Genomic DNA, 18,067 nt, shown 5'->3' with positions numbered 1-18,067 from the left:
CCTACAGACCCATGGCCAAAACTCCTTGCCTCTCTGCCAACAGTCCTCTGCCTCTCAGTTCCTTTAGGCCACATTCAGTGCTATGCTCTCTGTAATAAAGCATAGCTATCCTGGAAGTGCAGATCCTTGCTATATTTCATAAAATGAAGGTTACCCCTAACCATGACAGTCCAGACTCAATATCAGTATAATTTTAGAAACAGAACACTCAAGGTCAGTTTATCAGCTGCTATTCTAAGAATATAACTGAAATGTGATAAGAGAGATAAACCACTGATATATCTATAGCAATATTTATCTTTTCAGTATAGAAAAATGCAAACCACTTTTCCCCTACATTTAGGTTTCATTTCTGAAGGAAAACTGAGTACAATTAGAACTATTCTGAATAACCATTTTGAGTAAGAATGAAGGAAAGAAAAAAAATGATTAAATAAAACAGAAAGAAGGAAGTAAAGAAAAAGAAAGGAAGAAAAAAACATTTTGCAGCAGTTAGTGCCGCTGTCTCATGTAAGTATTTGTGATGCAGTTATGGTCTGGCCTTGATTATTTCTCTGCTGCATACTCATTGTTTGCTGAAACTGGATTCAACAGCCTTAAATAGAAAGAAGAGGAACTGGTTTGCATTCTGTGGCCTTAGACACATTTGCATTAATTTATCAACTTATAAGCTGAACGTAGGGAGAATGCCAAGATGGCTGTACAGTGATCATAAGCTTAATTTCAGATCTCCCAGTATGAAAAAGAAAACTGAGAGATAGGACCAGTAACTCTGCCAGATTTAGTAAATTCAGACACTGACTACTAAGTACACTCTCTGGATGTCAGCAAATAAGGAAATTAAAAAAACAAGGAATCTCCGTGGTATCACTGAAGTCTCAAACAATCCACTAAACAAGTATAGTGGGTCCAAAAACAAAACAGTGTAAGAAAAGTCTGTGTGGAAGATTTTCAATCCATACAACCACGAAGCATTCTACAGCTATGTCAAGAATCTCAATGGCAACACTCAGATCTGCTCTGAGCTACAGCACAATGGCACTAAATATACAGAACCAACCGATATTACCAACATCCTGGCAGATAGGTTCAGTGCTAACTTTACCCCCCTCTCACCCTCCAAAGGGCCCATCTTAATACTGTAAGAATGCAAAGCCCCTGTAATCACGGATGAACAAGTAAAGACTGCACTCTCCAAAGCCAAGTACACAGCATCCATGGAACCAGACAACATCCCAGGCTGCATACTGCACAAACTACAGAATGAACTGGCACCCCACCTAAGTACCATGTTCAATCATAGCCTCACCTCAGGCTATGTGCCTACTGAATGGCGAACAGCGATGGTTATCCCACTCCACAACGGGGGTGCCACCATGGACCCTGGAAACTACCACCCCATTAGCCTGACGAGCCTGGTCTGCAAGGCCATGGAACGTATCATCTTGGAGCTTATAAACAAAGACATAGGTAACCTCCAAACCCTGGACCCCACTCAGTTTGGGTTTGTAAAAGGTAGATCATGTTTACTAAACCTTCTTTGAAGCAGTCACTAGAGCCGTAGACGAGGGCAATGTAGTGCACACAGCCTCAAACAGATGTCATATGCAGACCGTCTCAAAAACCTCCAGCTCTACTCTATCGCATATCGCCTACTCAGAGGCGATCTTTGCCTAATATTCAAAGCTATGTCAAACCCAGAGGTTTTGGACATACTACACTTAAAGAAATCCCAATCTCTCCAAACGACACACTCCAGGGACCTTGTCTCCAGAATAAACAGAACATGCTGGAGGGATACATTCCTGTCCCAGAGACTTCCTATTCTCTAGAAAAAACTACCCATTCATGTCAAGCAAAGCTCCTCATTGGCCCTCTAAGAAAAATCTTGATGACTGGATGGGAAATAGAAAATTCACCCCGGGGATCACTTCTGCGGCACTGCTTGACAGGGGCACAGAAAAATAATTTTCTTGAGTGGCGAAAGCCAGGGAACCTTTTTGGCTAGGCTTATATAGGCCCCAGGGCTTCTAGCCTAGTACCTACCTATGAACCTATGAACCTATATATATATATATATATATATATATATATATATATATATATATATATATATATAGTTAATCACTGTATATTAATCAGATCAGATAATGTTAGTAGAAGTAGCAAACTTAAAACTCGTCAAGTAAAAAAAAAATAAAAAAATATATAATTTGAAATATTGTACAGAATTACTAAGTATTCCAAAGTAATTCAAGCAGGGTAGGCAGTCTGTTTCCAGTCGAAAATCCTTTAGTAAGTACACAGACAAGTGATCCAAGTAAAACAAAAATAACAGAGTAATAGCTCCTCACAAGCTTTCTAACTATATCAGGCAAGGGAGTGGTATATTGTGCTATAAAACAAAGTGTTATTGGTTTACATGTTAAATTCATATCCCTTCCAACATCAGTGTGACATTCAAGCTGGTCCTGCCCTACTTAATAGCTGTCATAATAATATAACCCTTATGTACTTTAAATAAAATTAATAATGATGTGATATCTCTTATTTAACCAGATTAATAAGTAGATTATTAAGTCTGTGATTTTATCCAAGACAATATACTACATGGCTGGAAGTATATAAACCTTAGACCATATGACAATCAAAAAATATATATAAATATATACATATACACTTTGCATGTAAGAAAATCCATTGTAAAAAATCATATTCTATTTTCATAACCTATTGTTAACAAAGATCACTTTCATCCTTCATGACTTCTTTAGGTCTGTGTACAAGAACCCTAAAAACTATCTACAAAAGTATTATTGTATAATTAGTTAGTATAGTAAAAACTGGAAGGATAAAATAAAATAAAATAAAATTAGTCATGTAAACAATATGGCAATTTTCTAAGTTCCAGTACACTTTTAAGTGAACAGTAGTAGTTTAGTCCAGACTTCCTAAAATAGTTCAGCTTTAATTGCCACATGAGTTCATGTTTCTCCAGAATATCTGGGATGTTAGCGAACCTGAAAGAAAAACAACTATAAAAGGTGAAGAGAAAACACTGAATGGGCAGAATCCTGCAGCTTTCAGCAAAAAGTAGTTTAAGCACCAGCTTTGAGACATAGCTTCCAGTAATCTAGAGGAAAAAAAATCAAATATGCTCAGAGCTGATTAAAATAAATGAAACCTTGAAGAAGTATATCAACTCAACTATGAAAGGCTGTAAAAAAATAGGAGACGCTTTAAACACTTACTCAGATGAAATGATAAAGCTGCAAAAGTCAGAGGTCAAAATGAAGATAAGGCTGGCTGATTATAAGACTGCTCAAGAAGAGCTGTTTCAAAAATGATACAGTTAGAGGACAGAGCAAGCAGGGAAAAACAGAGATTTTTGCTGTACCAGAGGAACTGAAAGAAACAGACTGTATCATGTATATCTATCAAACCTGGCAATGAGAAAGCAACCAAGACCTGTATTAGTAAAAATACAGTCATACCAGCAGAAGGAGATGATCTTGTGGCAAAAGGGCAAAGTATTAAAAATTGGAGACAGTACAGTGTTTGTGGAAAGTGAGTGTTCACTGTACATGATGCAGAAGAGAACCGATGTTATCCTACCAATCAGGAAATGTCAATAGGCATATGTGAGAATGAAGCTGTTGTATTCAGCTGACTACATTGCAGCTCATAGAGAGACTGTGGCAATGAAACCTTTTCATATTTTTCAAAGGACAAACTTGAGAGACAGAAAAAAGCATAGGAATTGACTAGAAGAATCAGGAGTACCTTGAACTTGAATGGAAAACTAAGGTTGGGATATAGAGATGAACAGGAAGAAGACCAGCAACACTGATATCAGTGAATAAATGAGAAATTATAAAGCATCAATCCCATTTGTAAAATTTGACTTTGCAAGAAAGACGGGCTAGATTGGATTGTTGTTGACTTTGTTAAATTTGTGGAGAAGCATATACCCCACTTCATGTCATTAATGTTTGGAAAGACACTTAGTGGAAAGGAAAAGGGAAAAAAAATGACTGTAAGTAAAACTATTTGGCTTTTAGCAAAATTTGTATAAAACATTTCATGATATAAACTGCATGTTATATAGTATTTATTTTCAGTTATTGCTGTATGTGATAAAGATAAATAAGAAAGCAAGTGCCTTTTTCCCCTTCTTTTTTAGTTTTACAAAATGTAGGTGTGACTATAAAAAGAGAAGAAAGGCTGGAGAAAAGCATGTTTAAGTTAATATGCTGTAATGTTTGTAGCTATTTAGATAGCACTGGCGTGTTTTTTCATCCAGATCAATGTAAGAATTACAAGTTTAATAGTGATGCAACTTGGAAATCCAAGCATGTAGTGTACTTAGCTTAGTGTGTTATTTGTTCAAAATTGTATATAGAGGAAAAACAGATAGGCTTTTTAGGAACAGGATTAGAGAACACATATATAATATTAATAATGGTCTAGTGACCAAAGCTCTGGCTAAGCATGTTAAGTACACTGCAGCATCATATACCTTTAAGTTTTTAGTCATTAGGAGAGTTTATGAAGACAAACGTAGGGGTTACATTAGGAATCTCACATAGCAGTTAGAAGCTAAATGGATTATTAAATTAAGGGGTGATTCTGGTCATGGTTTGAATGACCAAATCCCCATTAAACCAATACTTAAAGCTAGACCATTATTTAGATAGAGGTTTGACTTGTTTATATATTATTATGTTTTATACACTTATAAGTTTTTAATGTTCATATTTTTCTGATGAAGGTTGCATAAAGTGCTCTATGTATTTTCATGTGCTTTTTGTGTTTCTTTTAAGTATGTCTATATATGTTTTTATGTATGTATTTTTAGGGTTCTTTTATTTTTGAATTTTAGAGTGTTAGTCATTTAAGTTATACATGAGCTTACTATCGGCTAAGAAGTTAATTGAATGGGCTATTTAAGGAATGATTTAGTTGTATTTTAATCACGTCTTATGAAGCCAAGTTACTGTGTTTATGTTGTGTTTGGATTGGTAATAAATATTTTGTATACTGGATTCTTCAGTCGTGTCCCAATCTGCATTTTTTCTGGGAAATATCTGCTGCGGTGTTTTATTTAGTGGACTGGGAAGCTACTACTATTTGGTGTTTTTTTCTTTATTATTATTAAAAAATGTCTTCATCAAATGCCTCTTCATCAACCAATAAACTTCGAACTCCCAAATCTTCAAACAGTCATTTCAGTGAATTTCTCAGGGGAAAAATGCTTGGCCATCATCGGGAATTTGCCCTTTTCCCCACTGTAGTGTGATCTTGGAGTTGGTATATTTAGTTAGGGGTGTGTGGGTGGCACAGCCCCCTACATCAGGGGATTGTGGGGGGATGAAGCCTCCCATTTTGTAGGGTTTGAAACTTTGCTTGGTTTTTGGTTGGCCACGCAATTTTTTTCACCTGGAAAAAAATTTTGTGAAGTGACCATTTGGAGATTACTGAATTACATGAATTACTTTGGATGATTTTATTTATTTATTTTAGTAAAAAGCAGTTTCTATGGTCCCTTTGGTGGTGTTTTCTTTGGTAGATTTGGGAGTTCGCTGTTTATTGGTTGACGAACAGGCATTCTACGAAGATGTTGCTCAATAAGGTAATATAGACTCAGGTCCTAGCATCTCTGGGATCCAGGCCAGTGCTGCCCCCTCACCTGTCCCTGCACCACCCATTGCATTGGGCGGAACTGCCTCAGGGGACGGGGCCCGGCCTCCCCTGGGAGCCGTGGGGGAGGAGCTGCAGTCACCCAGGACCAACTGCCATGCATGGTGCGCAGGATCGTTCACTGGTGCTATGAACTTCACCTTTGCCAGATTCAGAGTATCCTGGCTGATCTAGTGAGGCAGGCTCATCCTGGGTCCCAGCTTCCAGCACAGCCACCCTTGGGACAGTGAAGGAGCAGTGCCAATAGCCCCATGGGTGTGGATGTGAGTCATGCTGCTGATATCTGAAGGCCTGTGCAGCTTGAATACACAACACCCTCCCCATCCAAGGTGTTTACCTCCCAATGTGTCACACACCACCCCTGTCTGCTGTCTTGTCTGTCTGCTAACACATCCTCTCCTACCCAACTTACCTCTCCACTATTTCTCTTCCCCTACATTCCACTCTCATAAAAAAAAAAAATGGGCACCTCTCCCCAAAAAAGCAACTATCGCCTCATACATAGCTCTCAATTTCACACATGTCCACTGGACACAGGTAATTCCGTCCAATGGCTTGACAACAAAGGTATGCTGTCCTCACCCCTTTCTCTGGGGTTTGAAAGTCCAAATTCATCTACAAATTTTGCCAAAGTTCCCAGCAGTTGCTGTACAGGAAATGGATAGCTATGTTTCATTCCTACACCCGTCCTGCACATCCCTACTTGCCTTTCACTATGTTGCCCCCCTGCTTGCCCCTATTTCACCACTTTCCTATCACCCCCACTTTTCTTTTCTTTATATTTTTAGCACAGATTTGCATGGAGCTAGGTGACACGGCATGTCATGCTGCTTCACTAAGCTTAAACAATCCGATGTGCCTATTACATGTTTAGTCATATGTACAACATAATCACCTCTGCCATGTTTTAAACCCAAGCCCCTCTTAACTACAGCCCAGTGCAGTAGCCTGCCATGCCACACAGATCTTAATTAAAACAGCTGTTTCCAGCAAAATATAGTGATTGCAGTCATTAGATGTGTCTTAGCAGAGATGTGCGCCACACCACGCCACACGGCACAAACTGAAATTAAACCTAACAGGAAAAATGGGAGTGTACCTTGGACTCTGGTGCAATAATACACCAATAGACAACAAAATAAATAAGGGAAGTAACTGAGGCCTGTGACAGCAGGTAAATGTGCCCTTTTATCAGCAATATGTTTAAACACACCAGCTAAGACATCAATGGCAAAGTACATATGTTCAGCTGGGACCCTGGTGCAGAAAAACAGCCATTGAAAGCCATGCACATACTGATGGATGTAGATAATGTCACAGCCTGTATGTCTCCACATATATCTTGCAAATACACCTTCTGCAGCACTAACGTAGTAGCTCAGTCTGTTAAATGTCTTGCATGCAGTACATTTTGCCACACACAGTCCTGGGTTCATATCCAGTGCTGTGTTGCACATCAATTACATTATTCTGATGATAGCAGGTAATGACTGAGTCATGCAATCTTAATCCCCACAGGCTGCAGCCATATAATTAACTGGTACCCAGTTTTGCAAGTCAATGGCCTGCAGGTAGGGACATATTGCACATATCCGTATAGCCTAACTATATGTTGTCTACTACTCTGTTATTGGCACTGTTAAATAACAAACATACCTTACCCACATGCCTCGATTGGAATATAGAGGATACCCTTACCCTGGCTCTGCCATAAAGATAGGGATGACACAGTTGCCACAGTTACACGTACAGCTTGCTGTCCTCCAAAATGTTCACACTTCCTCTATGTGTAGCATGCACAGCTGTATGTTAAGGTAGCTACTACAGACCTACCATACTTCCCAACCCCTAGAACAAGGAATCCGGACACAACCATACTTAATGGGGAGGGGCAAAGACCCAGTGATAGGGGCACGTTTAACAGTTTGCTCCTGCAAAGATAGTATGTTGATAGAATAACAGCTATTGCATTAGCATGCATATTCTGACAGGTATGAAGTCAGACACTCACATGCCTCTCTTTCCTTACTGACCTCAACCCATGATGTTTACCAGTGAACTTCCAGATGACTACAATGTCATGGGACACTGACTACACATGTGAGGTGAAACTGTGCACATATTTCATAAATCTCTACAGTGAACAGTTGTTGTACCTACCCTGTGCAATGCTGTACACTCTACACATCAGTAATGTCCATCTCAAAAGCTAAGAAAGGGGCCAAGGCCTACTTAACACCTAAAAGTGTGATAAGAGACCTTGGGATACAGGTGGACAGTAGTCTCTCCTTTAATAATCACATCACCACAGTAGTCAGGAAATCCTTCTACATGGCACATCTCATCCCTCATTAGACCCATTATAGAGTACAACGCCCGTTTTGGTATGTACCTCACAAGACATCTACAACAACTGGAAAGGCTGCAAAAATACCTCGCAAAGAGGATTACCGGCCTCAATCAGATGCCCTACGCAGACCGTCTCAGAAAACTCCAGCTTTACTCCGTCGCATATCGCCTACTCAGAGGTGATCTCTGCCTAACATACAAAGCTATGTCAAACCCAGAGCTGTTGGACATGCTCCACTTAAAGAAATCCCAATCCCTCCAAGCTACATGCTCTAAGGACCTAAACCTTGTCACCACAATAAACTTAACATGCCGGAGGGATTGATTCCTGTCCCAGAGACTTCCCATACTCTGGAATAAACTACCTATCTATATCAAACAAAGCTCCTCATTAGCACTCTTCAAGAAAAATCTTGATGATTGGATGAGAAATAGGAAATTCACCCCAGGGATCACCTCTGTGGCTCTGCTCGACAGTGGCAGAGGAAAATAATTTTCTTGGGTGGCAAAAGCCAGGGTAACTTTTTGGCTTGGCTTGTATAGGCCCCAGAGCCGATAGCCTAGTACCTACCTATGAACATGAAGGCCTTATATAATGGACTGTGGTGGCATGTCATTGGCTACTGATAGTGAAATTCAGCTGTTGTGGCTGCTATTAGCAAATCTGAGCCACAGATTGGTGCAGAGGTAATTACCTGCTGATAAGCAGTACCTTAAAAAGGTAGGCGACTGGTTATGGGGAACAGGTCTGTAGGAGACTGAACTCACACAGAGTATGTCCAAAACATTTACAGAAGCTAGATTTAAAAAGGTGTACTGCACTTCACCATGTATGTAATAGATTTCTACATATAGCAGGATGCAGATGGGGGGATGGAGGTATGGGGAATAGGGATTACAGCAGAAGCCTGTCTTAGATCTATGGTAATGACATGTTGTCCTACACCTACACGCATGCCTCTCAACTGTCCCTGATTTAAATCACATCTAAGCTCTGTCCCTGTCAATCCCACTTACAATAGGCGGCTGTTGTAGGAAAGCTAGTGGATTACATGTAACACATAGTGACCATAAGTAATGATGTACATTCCTATAATGTCAAATAATGTATTGTAATTCATCTCCTTTCATTCTGTCAATGTCTCACATAAATAGTTCTAACATTGTAAAACTGTCCCTGAATGTCCCTGATGTACTCTGGCTAAGTCCCTCTTTCTGTTGATATTTGTCCCTGTTTGTTTGAGAGCTATACCTAACATACCTGTCAACCTCCTACAGCAAGAAATCAGGACAAAGCCATAATTAATCAAGAGACAAAGGCCCAAACTGAGTGACAGAGTTTACACATTGCTACTACAAAGTAAGAACATGAATAGACTGACAGATGTTACTGTAGCATAACTGTGTTCTGAAGGGTATGATGTGTGAAACTCAGATGTCTTTCTTTATTTTCTGACATCAACCATCAATGATTGGCCAATCATTTGACAGAAATCCACAGGTTTGTGTGAAAATGACCATATCTATGAGGCAAACATCTTGACATTCTACAAATATCTGTATAGTTGAGATGTATGATACCTACAGCTTGCATCTATAGTACCAGATCGAAAGTTTAGGTTAGTGAATACTTAAACATCGATCTGGTAATATCGAAAAATTAAAACAGCGAACGGACAATTTAACATAGGGAATGAACCACAAAAAAAAATTGAAACCAAAATGAAGTGGGGAGCTTTGCCCCCCCTCTAATTAGATACCCCAACTACGAGATCGATCTACAGGGGGGAAAGGGGCAAAATCTGTATAACAGCCAAGGGAATTTTTTTTCCTGCATTAAATTGGCCGTTCGTGGTTTTTTGCTTTCGCTATTACCAGATCAACATTTAGGTATTTGCTAACCTAAACATTCAATCAGGTAATAGGAACCTGGTTTGCATTGCTTTCTGTCATTGTGGCACACTGGTGTTGCTGGACTGTCCTCATACAGTTGTTGTAAAAGCACACTGCTATTTGTCTGACAGTGCCCATATGACATATTAGTGGGAGTTTGCCCATGGGGACACACCACAGTAGACTGCAGTGATAGTTGTAGAAACATACAGCAGAATCAGTCATGGCACACAGGGACATACCCCAGTATTGCTACTATCTTGGTGATATCCACACACATAGTGTGTTGTCAGACTGTGGGGTATGACATGTGAGGGAACAGTGGATAGTGCAGGCCATTATGGGGTTGCCAGATCTGTATATAGTGGACATCTATGTATCTGGTCCTATAATGTGTTCCCCTCTTGTTGTCTTTCAGGAACTATGTACCACAGGAGACATGCACCCTTCTCAGATGTGCAGCATAACATTATACTGGATGGAATGAGACACCATCATCACATCTTGTTGTCCAGGGGTAGGCACAATTGGAAACAGCAGGCAGCATTGTGGGCAGACCTTGTGCAGGCTGTCAGTCAGACTGGCCAACAGGACAGGACCTATGAGCAGGTCTGACACTGGGTCACAGATATGGTGGATGCTACAAAGGGCAGCTGCTGTTGCCAGGGGTCATGCCAACACCAGTGAAAGGCCTGCAATAGAACAACTACTCTCAGCCACAGAGGAATTCCTTGTGAGCCTAGGAACACCCGACAGCTGCCAGGCATCCATTAAACCATACATCATGGAGTTGGGTGCCACAGTGTCCACAGAAGAGGAGCATCCAGGTAAGTTTACTGTATTTGCCAGAGTAATACTGTATCAGTCATTGTGGCAGGGTCTACATATCAGTACATGGGTGTCAGGACTATCTGCATTGGGGGTGTGTGTTTTATGCTTAGTTGTGCACACATACTCAGAATGTCAGCAATATAGTCATTATCACAGTAGTTACTATACATGTGGATATAAGCACATATTACCTTGTAGTGCTGCAACATTTGGTGGTGCTGACAATACCTCTCCCTCACCTTTTCATAGGTCCGTCAGATGTGGCCCAAGTCCATGGTCCTGTACCTGGTAAGTGTGATACTGTTTTAAGGCTCATATATACTCTAAGAAAGTTGAGGGCTACCATTTTGTCCAATGTACAACTGTTGTGCTTAGCCATTGTACAATATTTATATGTTACATTCGGGAACAGTTAACTACAGTGCATAGACTGGGGAATCACAGATGTGTATTTGTACAAACATTAACACAGTTGCACTTATAGTTATGAGTGACTACACAGCCTGATATACATGAGGCAATTACTCCAAGATGCCTGTTCAAACACATCAGGGGGAATGGCACATACCTGAAGTAGTGACACTGCTACTGGCATATAATTCCAAGACAGGTATACTGAGTTTAATGTGTAGTTCTAGCACATACACTGTCATATTGCATACCTCACAGGTGCATTGTACTGGCAACATTCATTTGATCTAGCTGAAGTGCGTGTTATAAATAGCCTGACTTGTGTGTGTATGTTGTTGTGAGTATGTCTGTTGTGCATGGGAGCTGAGATGAGAAGATGTGAGACTTGTAATGCAGTTGTGGATCCTCATATGTATGAGTTTGTTTGGATTACCATACATAATAGTGCAGGTAGTAATGCACTGCTTTTGTCCCCTGTCACACAGGTGACAGGGGAGTTGGAGTCTGTCTCACTTACAACCTGATATCAGTGTACCATCAGTCTCTGATGATGATGCTGGCCATAGTGAGGCACAGGTGGGGTTGTTGGGGGCTAAATCTGTCCAAGAGGATGACATCCCTCTTCTGCCCCTATTGTCACCATATGCAGTCAGTATGCCCACACATACCCAGCCCCCAGAGGCCACAGATACTGAACAATCAGAGAGTGGCAACATTGAACAGGACAGTGTGACAACTATATCATCAGTGAGTGTAGATACTGCCCATAGCCAGAGATCTGGTGAGGTCCGACACAGGCGGATTGACAGGGGTGCTCATAGGAGTACTGCTGTCCATTCACCACCAGTTGCAGGTGTGACATTATGGGTCACTCACCGCATGTTTTGGGTTGTCATGGAGACACAGGGATGTTCAGAATGCAGCACCAGCTGGATGCTTAAGGCTATGGATGCAGCACAGTCTGATGTCTGTGACGGCCTCCACCACATTGGGGACACCCTGGATCAGTTCACTGATGTAGTGGACAGACAGTGGGTTTTGGTGACTGTTTCAAAGAAGTCGATCAGGTTCAGGAGGCATGATCTGCCCTTCACAAACCCAAACTGGGTGGAGTCCAGAGTTTGGAGGTTGCCAGTGTCTTTGTTTATGAGTTCCATGATGATACAATCCATGGCTTTGCAAACCAGGCTCATTAGGCTAATAGGGCGATAGTTCCTGGGGTCCGTGGTGGCTGTCCCTTTGTGGAGTGGTATAACTGTTGCTGTGCACCATCCAGTGGTGGGGGGGGGGGGGCAGTTCATTTTGAAGTTCATGTAGAACGCAGCCTGGAATGTTGTCCGGTCCCATTGATGCTGTTTTCTTGGCTTTGGCGAGTGCAGTTTTTACCTGCTCAGTTGTGATTGCAGGGACACTGAATTCTTCCGGCATGGATATGGGCCCTTTAAGGGGTGAGGGGGGGTAACGTTGGCACTGAACTTTTCAGCCAGGATGTTGGCGATATCAGTTGGTTCCATAATTTTCATGCCATTGTGCTGTAACTCAGAGCAGATCTAGGTGTTGCAACTGAAATTCTTGACATAGCTATAGAATGCTTTGTGGTTGTCTTTAGAGTAAGTGGTAATCTTGTTTTCATAGCTGGCTTTGCAGGGTTTTATGAGGGATCTCAGCTTCTTACTGAAGGGATGATAATAATAATAACAACAAAGCCACACAGAATATTATGTTCATAAAGTAGCAGAAAGTAGTCTAAGAACTAAGTCAACATGAGAATGGAGAAAGGAGATTTTGTTGATAGGGATAACTAGAATTAGGAGTACAGAGAATAGCAAGAGAGGGATGGAATTTACTGAAGAAAACTGGCAAAGGAACTAAAGTATTGGGAGCAAATATCTAGAAAGGGAAATGCAATAGAATAGGAAGAAGCCAAGAACACATGCAGACTGCAAGCAAGAGATTTCCTTCCCTATCAGGGACAGATATCCGAGTGCAGGCTAAGAGAAAGGGATAGTAGAATCTGAAGTGGAAGACCTGCTCTGGTAGAGTTCTTAACTGAATCTAGAACAAAAGCTGTTGTTGAAAGAGGGATAACAAGTAGGGCATATAAAATACTGCATGCTAACTATAAAAATTAACCAGGGAAGGTTAGATAAGATGGGGAGAGAGACTGGGTAAGCAATTAACAAGGAAACAATCGGAGGACATATGTATGGCTCCCAAATATGCAAAAAGTTTAGAAGATTTAATACCTTTGTTTGGAAGTGTTTGCAAAGGTATTTATATACCACAAGGAGACTACAATATTTTTCCTCAAATAAATGGCAGCTGCCGTAGGTGTGATAGAGTAGAAAGAGATAATTGGGAACTTATATGGTGGGAGTGTAGTGTCTTGGCAGACTTTAAAAAATTTCCTGCAGAGTAGTCTGTCAGAAATATTGGGTGAGCAAATAGCCTAAGTAAGGGAATGATTGTTTTGAGTTCGGATACTGGATAAAATCTTGTTAAATTTAATTCTAGCAGCTTCCAGAAAAGCAATTTGTAGAAAATGATAATCAGGTCTAAACCAAGTGCATCTGAAATATTGAATATTGCAATAGAGATAAAAGAACTAGAAGAGGAATCTTTAGAATATAGTAGAAGCAATTTGCATGAAAAAATGGAAACTGTGGGAACAATACATGCAGAATAATGTTTTGGAGGAGAAGTGAGGTTTAAGGGAAGGCAGAAATGCATAAATTTATATAATGTTGAATTGATGAGAAATATACAAAAGAATATAAGTGATGTATAATGTTTAGAACTGGGAATATTTCAATACTATTTGTTTTCTTTTATATAAATGTATGTTTGCCTACGTCTTAAGAGATAATTCAATAAAGGCGTTAAAAATAAGAAAGATGTAAACCTAAAGTAGACATAGCTACCTTTCTATATATCTATATGTATACATATATATATATATATATATATATATATATATATATATATATATATATATATAAATATATGTAGGTAGATATATTGTTTTAATTAAACATGTTGTACTACCTAATCGCTATGTTTTAAAAATGAGCATACCTCTCAGCTGTCTAGCATTTCACAGAATGTCCAGATTTAGGAGTCCCAAGTTTAGTCTTTTCCTCATAAAATATGTGGTGTTGTGGTAAATAATTGAGGATGCTGGTCACTAAATAGTAACATTTTGATTCTCACACTACATAAACTTCTGAAAATTAATGCAAATGCTGATATTGTACTAACTTTCTAAGTTAATGGGAGCAATTTTCTTTTCTTTTTCTTTTCTTTTTGCTAGATTTTCATATTTATAAACTCTCAAAAAAGTCCCACAGACAAACTGTTATGTTCTTACTCGGTCAATGGCATGCCTCTAGTTAGTGGTTTTGGCTTTATTTGTCTGAATGCACCATGGTGTAAAAGCTTAAAAATCAAATGTCATGAGTATTGGAAAACCATGTAGCTGAAACACTAGTATGTCCTTAAGGGGTTATTTGCATTATATCCCATGGTCTTCTTCTACATACAGTTTACAATATTATACAGTGAAGACTTCTATCTTGGTTGAGTCTTTCTTGTAGTTTTTGCTGAATGGGTTATCTGTGTGACCATTTTACCCTTTGTATTGGCTGTTATTTGGGTTATTTAGCAGCCACCTTAATGTTTATGGACAGCAGGCTTGGATTTAAGATCTGTGTTTCCAAATTGTAGGCAAATAATCTACATATGCTGTACTGACAAGTTGACATGTCTATATCTAGTGGGGATTGCTTTAATTTGTCTGAATTCATCAGTAAAGGCTTAAAAAATTGTGCAAGTCAGAATCAATGTAGCTGAAATACTGGTATAACCTTAAGGGGATTTGCAGATATCCTATGGTCTTTCAGTACATGAGGTTTAACACACTATACAATGAAGACCCTTAGCTACGCTTGGTCATTCTTATAGTTTTCACTTCATGGTGTGTCTGACATTTTTCCTTTGGTTTGAATGTTATGTGGGTTATTTTGCAGTCATCTGATTGTTTATGGATATCAGGCTGGGATTTAAGCTCTGTTTTTCCAAAGCATAAGAAAACAATTCACCTATGCTGTACTGACATGCTCAGACAAAGGCAAAACATGGTGCATCTACAGACAATTGAGGTTCACTTTATTGCCCTGAATGCACCAGTAAAGGCTTACAAGTAAAGAGACATGGGTATTCAGAAGCTATGTAGCTGAAAAATGGAAATGTGCTTACATTTTTTGCATGTATTCTATGGGAGCTTCTACAACAGGAGGTCTAAGATATTAAAAAGTGAAGAATCTTATCTATGCAGGGTATTTCTTGGAGTTTCTACTCAATGGCTTGTCTGTGTGATGTTTTTTACCCTTTAATGTTTATATATAAATATATATATATATATATATACATATATATATACACACACACACACACAAATGCACACATTTGTATTTATTTTATTTATTCCATTTGTTTACCGGGTTAGTCCGACTGGACACAAGGGGACCGTTTTCAGCGGAGGCCCGAGAAGAAAAGCTCCAATTACATAGAAACAAAATTATAAAAAATAATAAAAATAATAAAAAACTATATAAACATAGCTGTTTGTACAAAGATCATAGAACATATAAAAGGAGTATAAATTAGAATTTTACAATTGATGCAGCATACAGTGGTTAGAATACTGAGAAACAATTATTAAACAAGATATTATACAACAAATATACAATTGCTTGAACATAAATTCAAAAAGAAGTTTCCATAGACAAACAGGGTCATAAACTAGAAATCATAACTATAAAGGTGGCCTAAACACCTGGTTCACAGTACTATGCACTAAGTGAAACTACACAGTACACCTGTGATCTAGGGATCTTGAAAGTCAGGAACAGGTGAAATTAGTCTGGTTCTGTACAGGAACATATCCAAGTTTTGAATAGAAGATCTTTTAGTAGGGATTTGAAAGTATGTTTACTACTTAGACATCTAATGTCAGGGGGTAGATAGTTCCATGCCTTAGCAACTGCATAGGAATAAAGAGATTAGCAATTGGTAATACTCAGTAGAACAGTATTGGAAGATCTTAGTTGGCGTGCAGTATTATGGAAGGTAAGCAGTCCAGAGAGGGCAGGTATTTTATTTGACTGATATAGCAGTTGATGGGTCAGGAGAAGTTGATTGTATTTTAGTAGGTTAGGGAGTTCTAACCATCCTAGTTGTCTTAGGGAGAGGCAGTGATGAGAACAAAACTTAGCATTGGTTGAAAATTTTGAGATTTTATTGTAGCAGGTAGATAGTTTCAGAAGGTCAGATTTGTTTAGGTTAGTTAAAACTGGGGAAGCGTATAGTAAGGTGGAGAGTAGATGGGTATAAGAGATAGTGATTCAGGATTCCTGTGTGAAGAGGCTATTTTTTTATGAACTTTGGCAACTGTCTGTGCTATATGTTTGTTGAATTTTAGGTTTTGGTCAATAGTTACACCTAGTAGCTTGGCTTAGGTTACTGGTGTGATAAGTGTATTGCTGGAGGATGTTATTGAGAATGGCGAGGTATGGGTGAAAGTTCTGGATGGGAAGAAGATCATGAGTTGGGTCTTAGATGGGTTTAGTATGAGTTGGGAGGAATTTAGCCATTTTTCTATAGTAGTGAAGGCTTCCTGGGTTCTATCTTGGAGTAATTGTATAATTGTAGAGAGGGGGTTGCGTGAATAGGGATGGTGTCATCAGCATACTGTACTATATTAGTTTCTTGGGTAGCCGAGGGGAGGTTATTGGTAAAGATGGAAAATAGTAAGGGACCAAGAATGGATCCTTGCAGAAAACCTTGTCCCACTGAGGGGAGAGGGGAGAAAGTTATGCATTTAACAGATTATTGCTGGAGGGACAGATCATTTTTAAACCACAGTAGAGATGAGTTATCCAGAGTGAGCTCAGATAAAGTCAATAGTAATTTGTAGTGGGATACTGTGTCAATCTCCTTTGACAGGTCTAGAAAGACAACAGATACTAAGTTACCGAGATTTCTTTGTTGGTTGACATGGTCAGTAAAAGCTATAAGGGCAGAGGTGGTATAATGGTTTGGCCGAAATCGATGTTGGGAATTTGCTAGCAAGTTCTATTGAAGAAAATGATTCAGTATTTGGTGTGTACACATTTTTCTAAGATTTTTGATAGGGGAGATAGTATAGCTATGGGGTGATAATTGCTAATTTCTGTCAAGGATCCACCTTTGTGAAGGAGGACGACATAAGAAATTTTCCAGAGAGAGGGGACACTGTGTTCAGCTATGGATCTATCGATGAGTATGGAAATAAGGTAGGCGATGGCAGAGGCAGCAATCCTGAGGTAATCAGCAGGGAGTTTAAAAGCAGTGAGAGTGGTTGGTTTCAATTTGTCAAGGTGTTTACGAATTAGGTCAGTTGGAACTGGTTTGAGAGAGAATTGGGCATTGGTTTTACAGTGACAGCTTTGTATTTTTGGGGTATTTGTACTAGTAGTAGTGGGGAAATTGTTGAATAACTTTTGGATGGAGGAGGTGAAACAGTCATTAAACTGGGTGGCAAAATCATTATCACCCTCAGTGTTAGGGTTTGGGAAGGTGATTTTGCCTGGTTGGAGAATGTGGTTGATCGCACACCAGAATTTTTTTGGATTGTTGTAGGGAGTTTATTTCTATATGATACAGTTTTTTTTAAATATGATAGTGGACCCTAATGTTTTATGAAGGTGTGAACTCTGTGATGTTTTTTTTTCATATACTCATATACATATGCTGAGGTTCATGTTGCCATGGTGATAACACAAAAGAACACAAGATGTGCCTGTTGTGCTCTTGCTCTCCTTATGGAACTCTGTCCTAATACTCT

General features: G+C 39.4%; 1 protein-coding gene across 1 annotated transcript in view; it reads right to left on the bottom strand.

Moving 5' to 3' along the window:
* Positions 1–18,067, bottom strand: part of LOC122808713 (complement C1r subcomponent-like) — a 365,688-nt gene that overhangs the window by 191,711 nt on the left and 155,910 nt on the right. The window lies entirely within an intron of this gene.

This window comes from Protopterus annectens, chromosome 8.part0 (genome assembly GCF_019279795.1).
Source record: "Protopterus annectens isolate FY-2018-M chromosome 8.part0, PAN1.0, whole genome shotgun sequence".
Lineage (NCBI taxonomy): Eukaryota > Metazoa > Chordata > Ceratodontiformes > Protopteridae > Protopterus > Protopterus annectens.
The sequence above is the reverse complement of the archived record's forward strand: the minus strand, read 5'-3'. Positions and strand labels throughout refer to the sequence as shown.